The following is a 17327-nucleotide window of genomic DNA, read 5'->3' as shown; positions in this document are numbered from 1 at the left end:
CGCACACACACACACGCACACGCACACACACACACACATTCCAAGAGAAAATACTTCCTAGGACCACGGTGCACTCTGATGCTTATCATTCTGTTCTCTCTCTTTTGTTGTTCACACTCTTCATAGCCCACTAAACTGAAGAACATTAGTTTAAAACCTCCTGTGTTAAAAGTCAAGGAAAGCACACTCCTTCCAAGCTATTCTGTAATTGGGGGGAACTACCCGGCTCTCCCTTTTACCCTTGTAGAGTTAGAGAAGGTGCTGGTCAAGAGAGAGGCAGTCATAGCTGAACCGCAGGCAACGAACGCCCTCAGAGTCCCTGGTCTTATAAGAGGGCAATGGGGCCTTGCCTCCTTTGCGGGCCTCTTGTGAGGATCCAGTGAGCCAATGCTGTGACAGGTGCCAAGGAAGCACAAAGGGCTTGGCAATAAAACTTGTTGTTGAGGTTGGATAGTGGCCTGGCCCTCTGATATTCATCCTGAGGCCTTAATTCAGAAAATTCCTCTCCCCCGTGAGTGAATCGAAGGAGAGATTCTATTTTCACGTCAGGACCAAGCCACCCATGACCTTGTACCTGACTCAGTTTGGCCATCCTTTGTTTTCTTGTGTGTGAATTTAACTGCTATCTAAGCCACCCTAAAATGATTGAACAATAAGTCCTCAGCCAACAAACAGCTTCTCGCTGTGTCGTCTGCAGCTGGGGGGTGTTTGAGAGAGGGCAAGCAGGTTTCTGAGAACCAGGAGACCTGCCTCGTAACATCCGGTCAGGAAGGGATCTTTTTTTCTTTTTTTTTTTTAATTTTCTTTAATGTTTATTCATTTTTGAAAAACAGGGACAGAGCACAAGCAGGGGTGGGGTGGAGAGAAAGGGGGACACAGAATCGGAAGCTGGCTCCAGGCTCTGAGCGGTCAGCACAGAGCCCGACGCGGGGCTCGAACTCACGGACCGCAAGATCGTGACCTGAACTGAAGTCGGACGCTCAACCGACTGAGCCACCCAGGCACCCCAAGGGATCTTTTTCTTACGCGAAGTCTCTAAAGAAGGGTAGGTCTGGAAACATACAGCTCCCGGGGTCAGTCTTTCCTTCCAACATGGAGGACCAGGTCATTCCCGACATTCACACACGCTCATTCAAGAACATATCGTTTGGGTCTGGGCAGGGGTGATGGTTCCACAGCATTGTGAATGCACTAAATGCACTCTACAATGTCAGTGCCCTCATGTACTAAATACAACTTCAAATGACTGATTCAGTATTATGTGAATTTTACCTCAATTCCTAAAAAATGAAAAAATAAACACACAGGAACACATACCACCAAAGCAACGAAGATGTAGGCATTTTTAGTTTTGTTTTCGTTTCTTTCTAGTTTTCTGGCCTTCTGGATAGTCAAAGCAGAAAACTTTTAGGGCTTTAACTTTGAGCACATGAAGACAGAAAGGGAGATAACTCTTTTTTTTTTTTAATTATTTTTTAATGTTTATTTACTTTTGAGACAGAGAGAGACAGAGCATGAACGGGGGAGGGTCAGAGAGAGGGAGACACAGAATCTGAAACAGGCTCCAGGCTCTGAGCTATCAGCACAGAGCCTGACGCGGGGCTCGAACTCACGGACCGCGAGATCATGACCTGAGCCGAAGTCGGCCGCTTAACCGACTGAGCCACCCAGGCGCCCCGAGATAACTCTTGATAAAGAGGGAAACAGCTGCAATCCCCGCAAAATGGCCAGTGTGACACAGCTCGGCAGATAGCCTAGAACTGGGGGTCCAGGACTGGCCAGTGTTTCACTACCTCCTCTGTCGCCTCAGGGAGACCTCACCCACTCGCCCCTTCTGAGTGTGTTCCAGTGTGACCAAAGGTGGTAGTACATGATTCTGGAAGCCCTTGCTATGCCAGCCAGAGGCCTGGGGTGGCTGGGTGCTAGCACCCTGCCCCACAGGGGCACCTCTAGGGGACAGTGAAGGCTGTCCAATAGACGCTTTCTCAGGACATTTGATGTAAGACACAAGGAGAAAGTCTTCTGGTAAAGGCAGGAGCAGTAGATTTAGAAACAAAAGATCTGAGTCACGGTGGAGGGTGGGGTCGGGGGGGGGTGGGTGGTGCGCCTGGGTGGCTCAGTCGGTTAAGCGTCCAACTCTTGGGTTTCAGCTCCGGTCGTGATCTCACAGTTGGTGAGTTCAAGCCCGCATCAGGCTCTGCACTTACAGTGTGGAGCCTGCCTGGGATTCTCTCTCTTCCTCAGCCTCTCTCTCAAAATAAATAAATAAACTTAAAAAAAAAAAAAAAAAAAATATATATATATATATATATATATATTTATATCTGAGTCACAGGATCCACAAGTGCCTGATTCTGAAGAGACGCCTACCAGGTACTGCAGTGACTGTCACCAGGGCTACAATTGAAGAAATGGAGCAAGGTCTGCAATCAGGACCGTCTCACATGGCCTGACCACAAAGGTCTGTCCATGCGGCCTGAGACAACGGCCCGTCTCCTTTAGTTCCCTCTGCAGCCTTATAATTAGCCCTCCTAGTAACGGAAGACCCAGAGCAGATGTCTGTATCCTAAACCCAGAAGAATCTAATTTAATAAAAGTGCCACAAAAGGAAGCAATCGAATGGATTCCGACCACTCCTTGGTTCCCCGAAGGAGAGTGGGCAGTTACTCCCTTGTTATCGGTAGGATGGCTTATTCCCGATGTTCTGCTTTGCCGGCCTCCGCCACAGAAGCTGAGAAAGCCAAATACTTCCTGCCCAGCCCCTCGGCGGCTAAACACGACCATGTGACAAGTTCAGGCTAAAGAGACAAAGGTGGAACTCTTGGGGGCATGAGGGGCAATGTCTGGGGAAGCTTTCACTTTTTTTTTTTAAGTTTATTTATTTTAAGAGACAATGCACGCAAGCGGGAGAGGGAGAGAGAGAGAGAGAGTGAGAGAGACGGAATCCCAAGCAGGACCCATACTCATCGCAGAGCCAGCCCCACACAGGGCTCCATCCCACGACCATGAGATCATGACCTGAGCAGAAATCAAGAGTCAGACCCTCAACCGACTGAGCCATAGGAAGATTTTACTTCTATGTAAAAGGGCCGGGCCCAGGAGGAGAGGTCACTGGTCTTGCCCCTTCCCATTCGCATACCTATAATACGGACACAGCACCTCGAGCTGTGATAGCCATCTTACAATCACAAAGTGACAAGCATGATTTAAAAAAATCAAAAAACACATATTAAGAAGGGCAGGACCAAAGGACGAGGAGAGTCAGGGTCCTTGTGGCATTGTCAGGCAGCTAAGCCAAGCCCAGCAGCTTCCTGCCTCCAGACTTCTCGCTCCATGAAAAAAATATCACTTTAACTGAGTCTTGTTACTTGCAGTTTTCCTAACTCATAACACGGTCCACATAAAACTAACAACAAAATATGTCTTACAGATGTGTAATTTCCTTAAGTAAACTTCCTCACAAATCTCACAGTACGCATTCCACAGTAGAATCCTATCATTCCAACTACTTCTCATAAAGTCTCCAGTTTAAAAAAAATCACTTTGGGTTCTTTGTTAGAGAAACTCAGGGGACCCAACCTCCGCACAGGGTCGGTGGCCGGGATCTGCAGTGGCGCCCGAAAGAAAAGGATTCCTATTGGAGCGTGGCTCCCCTCACATAGACACTGCTGCTGAACATAGTTTCACGCAGTAAGAATGTGAAACCCTGAATTATATCCACAATTATGCATTCTTTATCACTGCTTCTGCGAAAGAGCTATTAGAGAATTCAATGCAGCCCTGCATGTAAAACGATTCGGGGATGGTTCTTAGAGAAACACGTAGCCGTGCGCATACTAAACATCTTCCTGAAGTGCTTGACAAAGTCATGAGCTCGGGAAAACATACTTAGCTAACCCACATAACACGAGCTCTAAATCAGACACTCCACAAATACTGGTTAACTAGCAAATTCCTTGGCAGAAGGGAGAACAAGTACCAGCCATATTTCAACCCCGTGCTTATGTTAGAACCGATAACAATGTCTGTCGGGTTTCTTTTATCACCACCGTCCTTCTCCACAGGTCAAGGCCAGTGCTTACTTGATGGCTTGAGTCACATGAACATGCATTTTTCTTAGGGTGGCTAAATGCCCAGCCTGTACTATTGACATCACAGAAGGGTTTTGAATCGACAGGGTCTCTATATGACCACCAACCCTGTCCTTAATTTGGATTTTCCAGTGGCCTGGGAAAAATTCTGCAGCCTGAGCTCCAAGGACCCACGTTACCACCATCACCTTTTCCCCTACTTACCTAAAACGGGATAACTAGACTTTGTCTGGGGCATATTGATCTATTCAAGAGAATGCCCTCCACACTTTGACACAGTGCCGCTCTCAAATCAAGAAAAAAAAGTCCTACATAAACAAACAGGATGACCCTTTCCCCAAATACATTTCCTTTAATCAGAATTCACAGAAAAATAAAAACTAAGGGTAATGTGACAAATTGGTCTGCATGTGGTGTTCATTGTCCTCTTTCTATTTATGCTATAAAGGAAAACAAATCTTGATGGGATGGCCAGATGGTTTTGCCAATTGTGAATATATCAGACACATGTGATGTGAGTGCTTAATAACCGTTAGGTCATTTTTTTTCGTCGAAGTGTAATCGACATGCAACATCATACTCGTTTCAGGTGTAAAACATAATGATTCCGCATGTGTATACATTGTGAAATGCTCACCACCGTAAATCTAGTTACCATCTGTCATCCTACAGAGTTCCAAAAAATTTTTTAAGGTCAGGTAAACCATAATCAGTGAATACAATCTGGAAATTTACAAGGTTAGGCTGAAAGTTATTTCCCGTCCTTCATTTTCGGTGAGAATGACATGATGAATGCCTCCAAGTTTGCACCTCATTACTTGCTCTCAAACGCTAACAGCTCTTTCCCTTAAAATGGACCATCACAGCTAACTCTCCAGCAAGAACAGGAGGGAGGGGAGGTGCCTAACCGTGGTGTTTCCATAGCCAGCCACGGGAGGGGTGTAAAGTGATTCTCCTATGCAGGACAATGGAATTTCCCACGGCTAATTTTGTCTGACTGTAGCTTACAAATTTAACTTCCTTCGAAAATGCTTTTTCACTTCATTTTCTCGTCCAGGAAACTAGAATTGAATTCCCAGCCACTAGTGTGTATCCTGAGTCTGAGATCTTGTTTCCTTTTGTGTTTGATAGAGAATGAAAGAGAACAAGAGAAAATATGCCCAGAAAAAACCCCGATAAAACCTGTGGAGCGTGGTAGGTCAAATGGAAACACCCACATTTGACCGTGAATCCTACACGCAGCTGTGGAAAATACATACTGCTTCACTCTGTTCATTTGTGCATTTGTGCATTCATGCAATTAACAATCACCGACTAAGTGCATGCTGCATACAAGGGGGAAAAGTGTCTTCGCCTTTAGAGAGTTATGGTCTGATGGAAGAGGGGGTAAAAGAGAACCCAACAATTTCATAATAGTCTGAACAGACTTCTGGAAGGCTTCCTGGGGGACATGATACTTGAGCCGACCAAGTCTTGAATCATGAGTGTAGGTTCTCCGTTGAAGAGCTAAATTAAGACAGCGATAGAGGGAGTGAGAAGAGTGGGGTCAAGAGGGACAAATGAGGTTGAAGTCAGAGAACCTGACTGATCGGCCACGGGGGGTGGAGGAGAAGCAGTTGAGGCAAACACCTGGGGCCCTGGCTTGTACCAATAGGTGCCTGGTGTGCCACTCACAGTGCAGAGACTGGGGGAAACGGGGCAGGTTCGAAATAAAGGTGGTAACTCTGAGGCATACTGGTTTAAAGTGTCTGAGGGACTTTGTGTGAAAGTGTCCAAGCGTCAGTTTGCCGGAAACGAACGTAGAATCAGTGAAGTTACACAAGGAGCAGACGAGTCCACAGATCTGGCTGAGGGCTCCCGGGGCAGGGGGAGGAGTGGAGGGTGAGGACCCACCTCAGGAGATACCAGCTTGGAGGAGGACCCAGAGAGCCAGCGAGGGGGTGGCGGCCAACATGTCACTTGCCAAAGGAGAAAATGAGATAAACTTGGGGGTGGGGGTGGGATACTACCTTTTCTTCCGTGAGAGAAGTGAAGGACCAAGGGAGGGTAAAGGCATGATACGAAGAGGAAGAAAAAGGCAAAGTATGGTGTCAGAGACACACGGAAGTTGAGATCACCTCGAACAGTCCGTGGCATGCACTAGCCTAGGAGTTGAACGACATCACATTTGCACAGAAGGCAAGAAGCGTGGTAGAGGTCTGGGCCGGCGCTGTCACTAATAAGCAGGGTGATCTTGTGCACTTGACCATCTTTTAGCCAACTGGGTAGCCCCGAAGTTTCCATTGAAGATGGGCTCCCTTAACACAAATGGTGCTGAGCCCTTCTCTCTGGTCTCTTCTCCAAGGCTCCTCATAAGCCCCAGGGAGAGGAATCATACCAGCTGTGGTGGTGGGGTCAACGTGCCTATTCGTAGGCTGTCCCCCACCCCCACCCACCCCCCCCCCATGCTGGAACTCCTGGCATCCCGGTTAGAACAGGAAGTGCCAGCTGAGCAGGGCCCCCGCCACCCTCAATCAGAAGCCAGGCCGCTCTGGAGGCTGACGCGGGTCTGCAGAGCTCAGAGGGACCGGGTTCCAGTCAAGGCACATCAGTGCCCACACTCCTCTCAGCTTTTCGTAACTGTGCCCCGAGCTCACCCCAGACCTTTATCCCCCAAGTCATGCCAGGTTCCAGCACAACGGGGACCTTTCCGACCGGAAAGTGAAAGTGACCGCATTTTGGAGAGCTCAGAGCTGCTCTATCAAAAATTAAACCTCTTAACCATTTCCTTTCATGTCCGCTATGGAAGGGATTCGGGTCCAGCTGATAGCTTTGGAAGAAATAATTCAAATGACGTACTCACGACCCCATTAATCTATCCTGGGCTTTAGTGCCTCTGTTCACACCGTCATTTCGTCTTTCCTCTCCTGAGTTAGAATTGAAAGCCAGGTCCTCTAGGAAGCCTGACCAAGTGGCTTGTTCACAGCTACATCCCAGTGGCTAGGACCATGGACCTTATGAGCGAATGACTCTGACTTCATAAAAGGTTCTGCTGCTGCTATGACTTCAGTAATTAATAGCATCAACGATCAACCTATCTTGATATTTCTCTTGGATTATGTGGCTTTTCATAGACTTATAGCTTGTCTCCCAAATCAACTATTAATAGCATGTCTTTATGCTTTTCATTAGCATCAGTGTGCAGAGTATTTTGTAAGTAATAGCTACTCAGTAGTAGTTTGAGAATCTAGACTTTTGCCACAGGGCTTTCTTCCCCTCCGTTCCCTCTGGACTGATCCTTACTCTCCACCTGTTTATCCTCTGACTTTAAATACTTTCCTCCAGTACAATTTGTCCTCTCCAGAAAAACCTGGAACAGTTGAGAGAAAACAGCAAGATTCACAGAGGGCAATTAAGTGGAATTAAGGTCCCTGGGAAAACACTGTGGATGGCTGAAGAAAACATGCTGAGAATAATTCTTCCAAAGCAAAGAATTCCTGAGGCCAAATAACTACTTTGTACTATGAACTGAATCATGAGGCTCTATTAACTGGCAGGCGACCTTGACATAGGACATAGTTGGAGCCGACAAAGGCAGTCAGATGCAAGAGCTACCACGGAATTCATCTAACCAAGCTACTCTTTTAAAGATTTCCAGGCAATTACCAGAAACCAAAGTAAGAGCGCGCAGTGTTAAAGGCTGGAGCCCAAGAATACAAACACTACCCCCAAGTAAAACATTACCTGGAGGAGGATTTTATAGGGCAGCTTTGACTGACAGCATTTACCACCCTGTATTTTTATGTGTGACCTTTGTTAGATACTTCAGGATTAACTTGAGTAAGGGTCTTGGTCAGTTTGGACTGCTATCGCAAAATACCCTACGGCGGGTAGCTTACAACAGAAATTCATTTCTTACAGTTCTGAAGGCTAGAAGTCCAAGGTCAGGGTGCTGTCAAAGCCGTCATCTTGCTGAGTCTTCATAGGGCAAGATAGCTCTGTGGGGTCCTGCTTACAAGGGCAGTAATCCCATTCGTGATGCCTCCACCTTCGCGCCCTAAGCCCCACCTTCTGATACCGTCCCACTGGAGACGAGGATTTCAACCTATGAGATGGGGGGGGGGGGGGGGAGGGGGGATACAAGCATCCAGCCCATGGCAGTAAAGGTTGATTTTTCTGGCTAGTGAACTAAATTTAGGTCTGATTGTCAAGAATTCGGTTAACTGGGACAGCTGGGTGGCTCAGTCAGTTGGGCATCCAACTCTCGATTTCAGCTCAGGTCAGGATCTCACAGTTCATGAGTTTGAGCCCTCACAGTTCATGAGGCTACTGGCACAGAGCCTTCTTGGGATTCTCTGTCTCCCTCTCTCTCTCTGCTCTTCCTGCACTCTCTCTCTCTCTCTCTCTCTCTCAAAGATAAATAAACTTAAAAAAAAATGGGGCGCCTGGGTGGCTCAGTTGGTTAAGCGGCCGACTTCGGCTCAGGTCATGATTTTGTGGTCTGTGAGTTCGAGCCCCGCATTGGGCTCTGTGCTGACAGCTCAGAGCCTGGAGCCCGTTTCAGATTCTGTGTCTCCCTCTCTCTCTGACCCTCCCCCGTTCATGCTCTGTCTCAAAAATAAAAATAAAACATTTTAAAAAAATTAAAAAAAAGAACGTGGATTCTTATTTAAAAAAAGACTTCTGTTAACTGATAGGATATGGTGATTCACATGGTTGTTAATTATGAAAATTATACACACTTTTTAAATTTATTTCAGCAATTGACTTTTGGGTTCATGGCATATAAAATAATGTCCGTGCGTGATGTGTTACATACGGAGTTTTGTTCCATCCTCGTAACAATCCATGGGAGGTAGGAATTAGTACCCTCGTTTTCTGGACAGGAAAATGGAGACTCAGGAGTTTATCAAGCACCCTGAGGATCATTTAATTCCCTGTAGAGCTTTGCTCTTGGGGATAGAATGCTCTGAGCAGTGAATCCGAGTTTCCCATCTCCTCCATACTTTTCACTGAACACACGTGAAGAGGCGTTCTGAATTTTGACATCTCAGACTCCTTTAAGTTTGTTTTCAAGCCCTACAAAGCAGGAAGCGATGACCTCACCTAGGGCCTCTGCTCCACCCCCCACCCCGACTTTTCTTCAAAGGCCCGTTAGAACCGTACGAATGAACAGTGAAGCTGGACCGTGCTCCTATTAGCAGGAGCGCAGAGCGGTGGTCTCCCCGGACTGGCGGATGGCACCTGTCACTCCCACCCGTTTCCCGGATGACGCGGGATAATGAAATTCTGATGAGCAGCCTGGCGCGAAACTGAACAAGGGAGGACCTCCTTCAGTCATGCCAGACCGGTGCCTCTTTCACATCTCTCTCTCCTTCCTATCCTTAACTACTGCCCACGGTCCCTATCTCTCACCCTCCCCTCAGTCCTGCTCCTTTACGTCGTGCAGGTCAGACCTGCACCCTGTCCTCCCTTCCATCGCCGGGTCCTGGTGCATCTTCTTCCTCAGCCTCCCCCTGCACACGTCCGTTGTGTGCCCTCCCCCACGTGCTCCAGCAGGCCACCTTCATCTGCCCACACTGCTGTAACAGGCACCCACCGACCCCTGCCTCTGGGCCTGCCCCGAGGACCTAATCTGCCCTCGGGGGCTCTTTCAGAACAGAAAGCCTGCCCATCTCCCTGCCTTTTGTGGCTCCCTGCTGCCTTCAGGACACAATCCAAATGCCTGGGCATGGCACCCAAGGGTCTTCCTGATCCGGCTCTTAGCTGCAGGCTCTCTTCTTTCATGCCATGGCATGCTGAGCGTCGGCTCTGGTAAAGGACGAGAGGTTTGCCCCACGTGCAGTACTCACGCTTCCCAGACTTTGTGCTCCATGCTCCCTCTGTTTTGTTCTGCTACCCACTTGCGGTAGATTGCTTGCAAAAGACTGTCCCAGTGATTCCCCTCTCGACACCCAGGTCCCTCGCAAGATGCTCGCGCAGCTTCTGTTCTCAAGAGACAGCATCTGGGGTGCCTGGCTGGCACAGCCAGTGGAGTGTGGGACTCAGTCTCAAGGTCATGAATTTGAGCCGCACGTCGCACAGAGAGATCACTTGAAATAAAGAGAAAGAGGGAGGGAGAGAGATGGCATCCGTTTCCACACCCACCCAAGCTGAACTGGCCCGTGACTTGCTTTGCCCGTTAGAATGTTTTGGAAGTATGCTGCGTGGGCTCTGAGTCCGGGCCTCAAGAGGCCTCCAGCTTTTGTTCACTCTCTTGGATCCTTACCCAACCACTGTGCGAACCTGAACTGCATTTTTGGTTGTACATGAAATGCCATCACCTGAGGCTCGGGGTGTGATTTCCTAAGCAGCCTCTGAGGTACCGGATGGAATAATAAACTAGAAGTTTGGGGGCATTTAACCCCCACCCCCCATGGATGAACTTTGACCCGTTAGAAATGAGAGATAGGAGGGGGCCAGACAGGTACAACCTCCCTCCTCTCTCTCTCTGCGTGGACTACTCTGAGGTACGGTCCCTCTCGGCGACCCTCCACGGGAGCACACGTGCAGTTGACCAGCCTGCTACGTGTCTTCACAGCTCACCGCAATAACCTATCTCGGAGCAAATCTCCGCATCTTCCCTTGCTTCACATCCCTTTTTGTTCACCCTCCTTGCCCCAGTCTTGCACACTGGAAAACAGGGTGAGCATCCTAATCTTTGCCTCATGTTCTGTTTTCTGGACGACCAGGCTTAGGCAGCAGCCAATGTGTACATGTTCCGGCCAGGAAGCCCGTTTCCAATTCAGATGCTCCGGGACCCACTGCTCAGAAGCCAAGGATTCCCACCAAGCACATGCATCAGCTTCCTGTTGCTGCTGTAATAAGTCATCACAAGCTTCGTGGCTTAGAACAACCCAAGATTTTCCTCTGAATGTTCGCAAGGTCATTAAGTCTGAAATCAGTTTCCCTGAACCGAAATTCAGGTGTTTGCAGGGCGGGTTCCTTTGGGAGCCTCTGAGAGCTGAGTCGGCTTCCCTGCCTCTTCCAGCTTCTAGGGGTAGCTTCCCCGTTCCTCAGCCTGCGGCCCCTCCTCCCTCATCCAAGCCCATCGCTCCGATCTCTGCCTCCGTGGTCACATCGCCATCACATCTCCCTCAGCTTCCCTCTTACGAGGACCCTGTGATAACTGTCCATCTCAAGACCCTTAATCACACCTGCAAAGTCTCTTTTGCCTTATAAGCTAACATCACAAGTTCTGGGAATTCGAACCCGGATATCTATGGGGGCCATTATCAGCCTAGCAGAGCACATAGAGTCCCTCTGCCCCCATATATTCACGCCCAAGTGTGACTGACCAGATAGCTCTCAGAAGGCTCAGCAGTAAGGTTCTACCACAGTAACAGGCCCTTATTTCATCTTTAAATGAAAGGCCAGGTTTATAACATAATTCGTCATTCATTTGGACATTCTATCCCATTTTCTCACTGCTTAAATAAGTGACGCCTTTGAGAGTTTAATTGCATTTGGTTGTCACAACATGAAAGAGACACTTGGCAATTAAAATAATTTGGCCAATTTGGATGTCAGATGCTCTCTGATTGTATCTGGATAGGTGTTCATTTTATTCAATCTCTGCATCCCTCTGTGCTGGCTAGACCCAACTGGTTGAGAAGCAATGACTTTCCATGGTTTCTAATTAGAAATTGGAGCTTAATACATCAACTGATATCCTCCTTAATCTCCTTTATGGCCTGTTTCTATGAAATGAATTTATAGGAAATTCACTAGGTACCGAGAAAAGAAATTGATACAGGTGAGTAGATTACCAAATTGCCCAGGTCTAAGTTCCTTAATGCTTTATTCTCATAAAACCTTATTCTCGATTTAAACCAATTTAAACATGCAGAATGGAAAAAAAATTGTGATGACAGCCTAGTTTTAAGACATTCATTTGGCTGTGTTTTAAAAACGTATATTCTTTCAGACAGATGATGTGTTTGTCCATTCTGTGGACATATACTGATTTCACTGATTATGCCAGATACTCTACTGGGTACAGTGCATACAGCAGGGTCCTTACCCTCTTAGACCTTACATTGTGCTTAGAGGGAACAGATAATACACACACACACACACACACACACACACACACACGAGTACACAATGTCAGGTGAGACAAGTTATAAAGAAAAATAAAGTAGGGCCAAAAGAGAGTGGGGGGTGCCATGTCAGATGGGGTAGCCATGTCTGAGAGGAGGTATAATGAAATGAGGCCATAAGCTTGCACACATCTGACATAAAAGCAGAGGGAGCAACCCATCTAAGAATTTGAGACCCGGGCAACAGGAAAGAGAGTGGTCCTGAGGCCAGTGTGACTGGCTTGTTTGAAAAACAGCGCGGGGTCCAGCGTGGCCGGAAATAGCATCATGGCAGATGTTATGAGATGCTTCACCTTCTCCTGCTCTCGGACATTGGTGTTCCCGGTTGTGTCGCCTATAATTCCCATGTTGCAGCCTCATCCCCAGTGTGATTATATTAGGAGGTAGGGCCTTTGGGAGGCTCTATAAACAGCAAAAGAAAAGGAACCCCAGACTAATGTAACATTGTGTGTCAAATTTAAAAAAAATGTCATGGAAACAAAACAAAACCCAGAAAGTTCCTTTGCTCTGTTATGTGAGGACATAGTGAGAAGACATCTGTGAACCAGGAAGTAGGCTCTCACCAGACACTGAATCTGCTGGGGCCTTATCTTAGACTTCTCAGCCTCCAGAACTGTGAGAAAGAAGTTTCTGTTGTGTTTAAGTTCCCCAGTCTGTGGGTTCTACATAGCATCTCAGAGGGACTGGGACTGAAGACAAGGTCAGATAGATGAGCGAGGGGAAGACCAGGCAGGTGTTTTTATTTCCTAGCCTAATACCATCCCATGCCCTCTGGTTTTCAATTATTTGACTTTGCTAAGATTTCCTTGATCACACCTATGGGTTCCACAGTAGGACATGTGTGGGGACTATGGTTGGTAACTGGTCACCACATGGCTCAGGGAAGCTTTGGACCTGCCTTCATTATCACATATGTCACCGCTCTGTCACGGCCCCGCAGGGCAGCTACACACATGCACGTCCCCTCTGCCACGCCGGCCCGGACCGTGGGCTCCTTCAGGCAGGGCCACGCCCGCTCAGGTGTGCATCATCCCCACCGGGCACCAGGCCTGCCCATGGTAAGCCTCCATCAAATTGCCTAAGAGGTGAAATCGGCCACTCAATTTCTCCCAGCTATGTGTCTTCAGGAACCAAATATTAGTAATGCAGAAAGGGAGCGTGTGCTGTTTCAGGAAGTCTTTTGGCCTGAAGGTGGCTTGGGGCACACTGCTCCCGCCTGGTGGGAGAGGTGGGGGTGCAAAAGGGATCTCTTCAGAAGATGCTTCACCTTCTCCTGCTCTCGCACGTTGGTGTTCCTGGTTTCTGGCCTTCACGTTGGGACTGAACTACACCACTGGCCTTCCTGGGTCTCCAGCTCACAGAAAACGGACTGAAGGCCTTGTCACCCTCCATAATCACCTGAGCCGGCTCCTATCATAAACCTCCTCTTGTATGTATCTACATATATATCCTGTTGGTTCTGCTTCTCTGGAGAACCCCGACTAATATATCCATACATGACTACAACTACCTTGGTCTTCTCCACTCCTTTCCATCTGACTGCCCCTGACATAATAGCAGGCTCCCAGGCTGCTCTCTGGCCTTCTGGTCTCTGGATGGGAAATTATATCCTTGATCCTAAATGACCGCTCTCAGGGACCGACAACCGGAATGAAGTGCTGCACACGCATGTGGCTACAGAAAACAACACGGAATTCACTGTGGATCCTGCGATTGAAGGGGTGAACTTGAGTTGGGTTCTTACGTTATTAGGAAGGTAGCTTTTGTATGTCCACATTGAAGGGGAAAAAAAGAAATTAGAACTGGATTTCCTTTTTCTTTTTTAATGTTTATTTTGGAGACAGAGGGAGACAGAGCGCGAGTGGGGGAGGGGCAGAGAGACAGGGAGAGACAGAATCTGAAACAGGCTCCAGGCTCTGAGCTGTCAGCACAGAGCCCGATGCGGGGCTTGAACCCACGGACCGTGGGATCATGACCTGAGCTGAAGCCGGACACTCACCCAACTGAGCCACCCGGGCGCCCCAGGACTTCTGAGCCTTACTTATCACTTTTAAATTTACCTCACTTTGCACACTGAGTGTATCCAGAGGAAAATTCTATCGCATAGATTTGCCATTACCACTTCACAGATATGCCAGTATTCGACTGTGAGTCTCCAGACATGAGAAGACACAACTCAAGTGGACCTCTGACAGAAGTGAAAGGGAGGTCCCATACAGAGGGCGTCACATCACACCCATCTCCTCCCTCCCGGGCGCGCTCTCTCTCTCTTTCCAAAAAAAAAGAAAAAGACAAAAATTGTGTCTCTCAGCTGACATCCAACTGGGTCTGGTTGGCACTGATGCATCTAAGTCCCTATGCTCTGAGTGAGCCTCTTGCCCGTGCAGCAGAGTGCCAAGGACATTGTCACTCGCCCACACAGTCACCACTCTGGATGCTCTCCATCCCTTCGTGGGGATCCAAGGTCCTGTCTGGCATCGTCACCCTTCAGCCTGAAACACTTCTTGTTCTTGTAATGTACGTGTAGAGGCAGGTCTTCTGGTGAGACATACCCTCCGTTTTCTTGTCTTCGGAAATGTCTTTATTTCACTTCCGTTCTGGGATGTTAGTTTCTCTGGATATAAAATTCCGGGTTAATGGGGTTTCTTTATTTTCCCTTTCTGTATTTTAAAGATGTTGTCCTACTATTTCCTGGCCTCCATTGTTTCAGTGAGAAGTCAGGGAATTTTTGAATTATTGTTTCCCTGTAGGTAGAGTGACATTTTGCTCTGGCTGTTTTCAGATTTTGTCTTTGTGTTTGGTTCTCTGCAGTTTGACTCTCAGGTGCCTAGGCATAGCTTGCTTTGGTATTTATTCTGTTTCACTGATCTTCTGGTATCTATAAATGTCTTTCACCAAGGGTGGGGAAACGTCAACTGTAATTCCAAATTTTTTTTCCGTCCCATTTTCTCTCCTCTTCTTCTGGGCTCCCTGTCACCCATATGTAGTCATATATCCTCAAGACAGGAGCCCAAAAACAGGACCCCCCCCTTCTTCTGAAGAAGTGCCCACCTCTTCTTCTGAGTATTGACTCCTACAGAATCTTCCTACTTTTGCTCACAGCACCATCAGGTAGTTTTTCTAGCTCCCAGGGTTTATAGTTGTTATCTATGGGAGGGAGAGTCCTTGGTGATTACCAGAAGTGGACCCTGTTCAGGATGTTTAGAGGAAGTCACGTGACAACCCAGTTAGCTCCCTATCATGCCCTTCTGACCTCCCAGGAAGTTCATCCAGTCAGTGTGAAAAGAGAACTTCTCTACCTGAAAAGTCCCGACTCTAGCAGTGGCCGTCCAGAAAAGGATTCCTTCTGGTATTCTCATGTAAACCTGATTTTTAAAAATCAGTGAAACGGGCGTGCCTGGGTGGCTCAGTTAGTTAAGCGTCCAACTCTTGGTTTCAGCCCAAGTCACAATCGATCTCACAGTTGGTGAGACTGAGCCCTGTGTCAGGCTCTGCACTGACAGTGCGAAGCCAGCTCGGGATTCTCTCTTTCCCTCTCTCTCTCTCTCTCTGCCCCTCCCCCATTCACACTCACTCTTGCTCACTCTTTCTCTCTCTCTCTCTCTCAGTAAATAAACTTAAAAAAAATTTATGAAACAGTTTCTAAAATAGCCCAGCCCTGAATTCATCCATTCTAAATCAAAAGGACTATGATTCCAGAGTAACAAATACCAAGTGAAGAAGCCTGAGTGAAGCCCAGTTCTTCCGGGAACCAGCTGTGTGACCTTGACAGGTGGCTTGCCTTCTCTAAGCCAGCAACAGCCAAGGAGACCATAGTACTCACCTGCCTCAGAGGTTGATTACAAAGATGAAATAAGGTAACATATGGGAACATTATTATAGACTGTGTCTGATGTTACTCTACTGTGACTCCCTAAATTTCAAAGACTGACTTCTAATCCCCAAGCCACGGCATGTAAAAGGGCTTGTGTAAATGTACGAACAAATGGGGTAAATCTGATCACATTCTTCGGCAGGCGGTGCCTAAGGAGCTCAGCCGGGGAAATGACCCCTCTACTAAGTCTCGAAGAGAGGAGGGCCAGCTTTTCTTTCTTTGGAAATGCAAAGCGGACGTCATTTATTTGTAAATTCCGGATGAAATATAGTCCTAATCGACTGGTGTTACTAGACAGGCGGCTGAGGCTGCCCCTCCAGCAGCCCCTTGGGAAGCCTTCAAGGGGAAGCAGGAGCCCGGAGACCACCGGCCAGGAAGCTAGATGGTGTCACTTAATAAACAGGGAGGAGAAAGGGACTTGGCTTAAACTGTGAGAGACATTCACACAACAGGAAACTGGGTTTTAACTTCAATCGGAGCAGGAGCCTGTGAATGAAGGATGCTACCAGAGCCCCCTTGCAAGCCCAGCACTGAGGTAGGAGAGGCTACCGGGAGAGATGGTGTGGTCGGGTGACACCCGGGGAGGGCAGGGTTGGGCTGGCTGGAAGGTTAAGTCATGGGTATAAAAAAAGTCACGAACACAGGGAAGTGAGAGGCATGGCTTGGAAGGAAAATGAGAATGAAGCCACCATTCAGGCTCCCTTGGCTCAGTGCCTTGTGTGTGAAATGAGTCAAATATACCCACCTCTTTTTTTTTTTTTTAGTTTTTATTTATTCATTTGGAGAGAGAGAGTGAGAGCGAGCAGGGAAGAGGCAGAGAGAGCCGGGGAGAGAGAATCCCAAGCAGGATCCGTGCTGTCAGCACAGAGCCCGGCGTGGGGCTGGATCTCACAAATGGCGAGGTCACGACCTGAGCCAAAATCAAGAGTCAGACATTTAACTGGCCGAACCACCCAGGCACCCGAAATACACCCACCTCTTAAAGTTGCGCGACTATTTTCCAAAAGTCTCCCCCATTTTCTTCCCCCAAAGCCCTCCCTGCCTCTGTGACATTTTGCCCAAGGGAAGGAAAAAGCGGCTACCGGTTTTAAGGAAAGTCCTGGGGTAGGAGCAGGACAAGCCTCGAACCGCCCTCCGCACCTTCTCCAGCTGTTTCCAGCTTTTGTTCCTGCTTCCCTGCCTCCTTCTAGTTCTCTGAACACACCGAACTCACTCTGTGCAGATTTCTATGCCGCGCTCTTT

Source organism: Puma concolor, chromosome A1, assembly GCF_028749965.1.
Source record: "Puma concolor isolate L17-30 chromosome A1, mPumCon1.1.hap2, whole genome shotgun sequence".
In the NCBI taxonomy this organism is placed as follows: Eukaryota; Metazoa; Chordata; class Mammalia; order Carnivora; family Felidae; genus Puma; species Puma concolor.
This window is presented reverse-complemented; position numbering follows the sequence as displayed.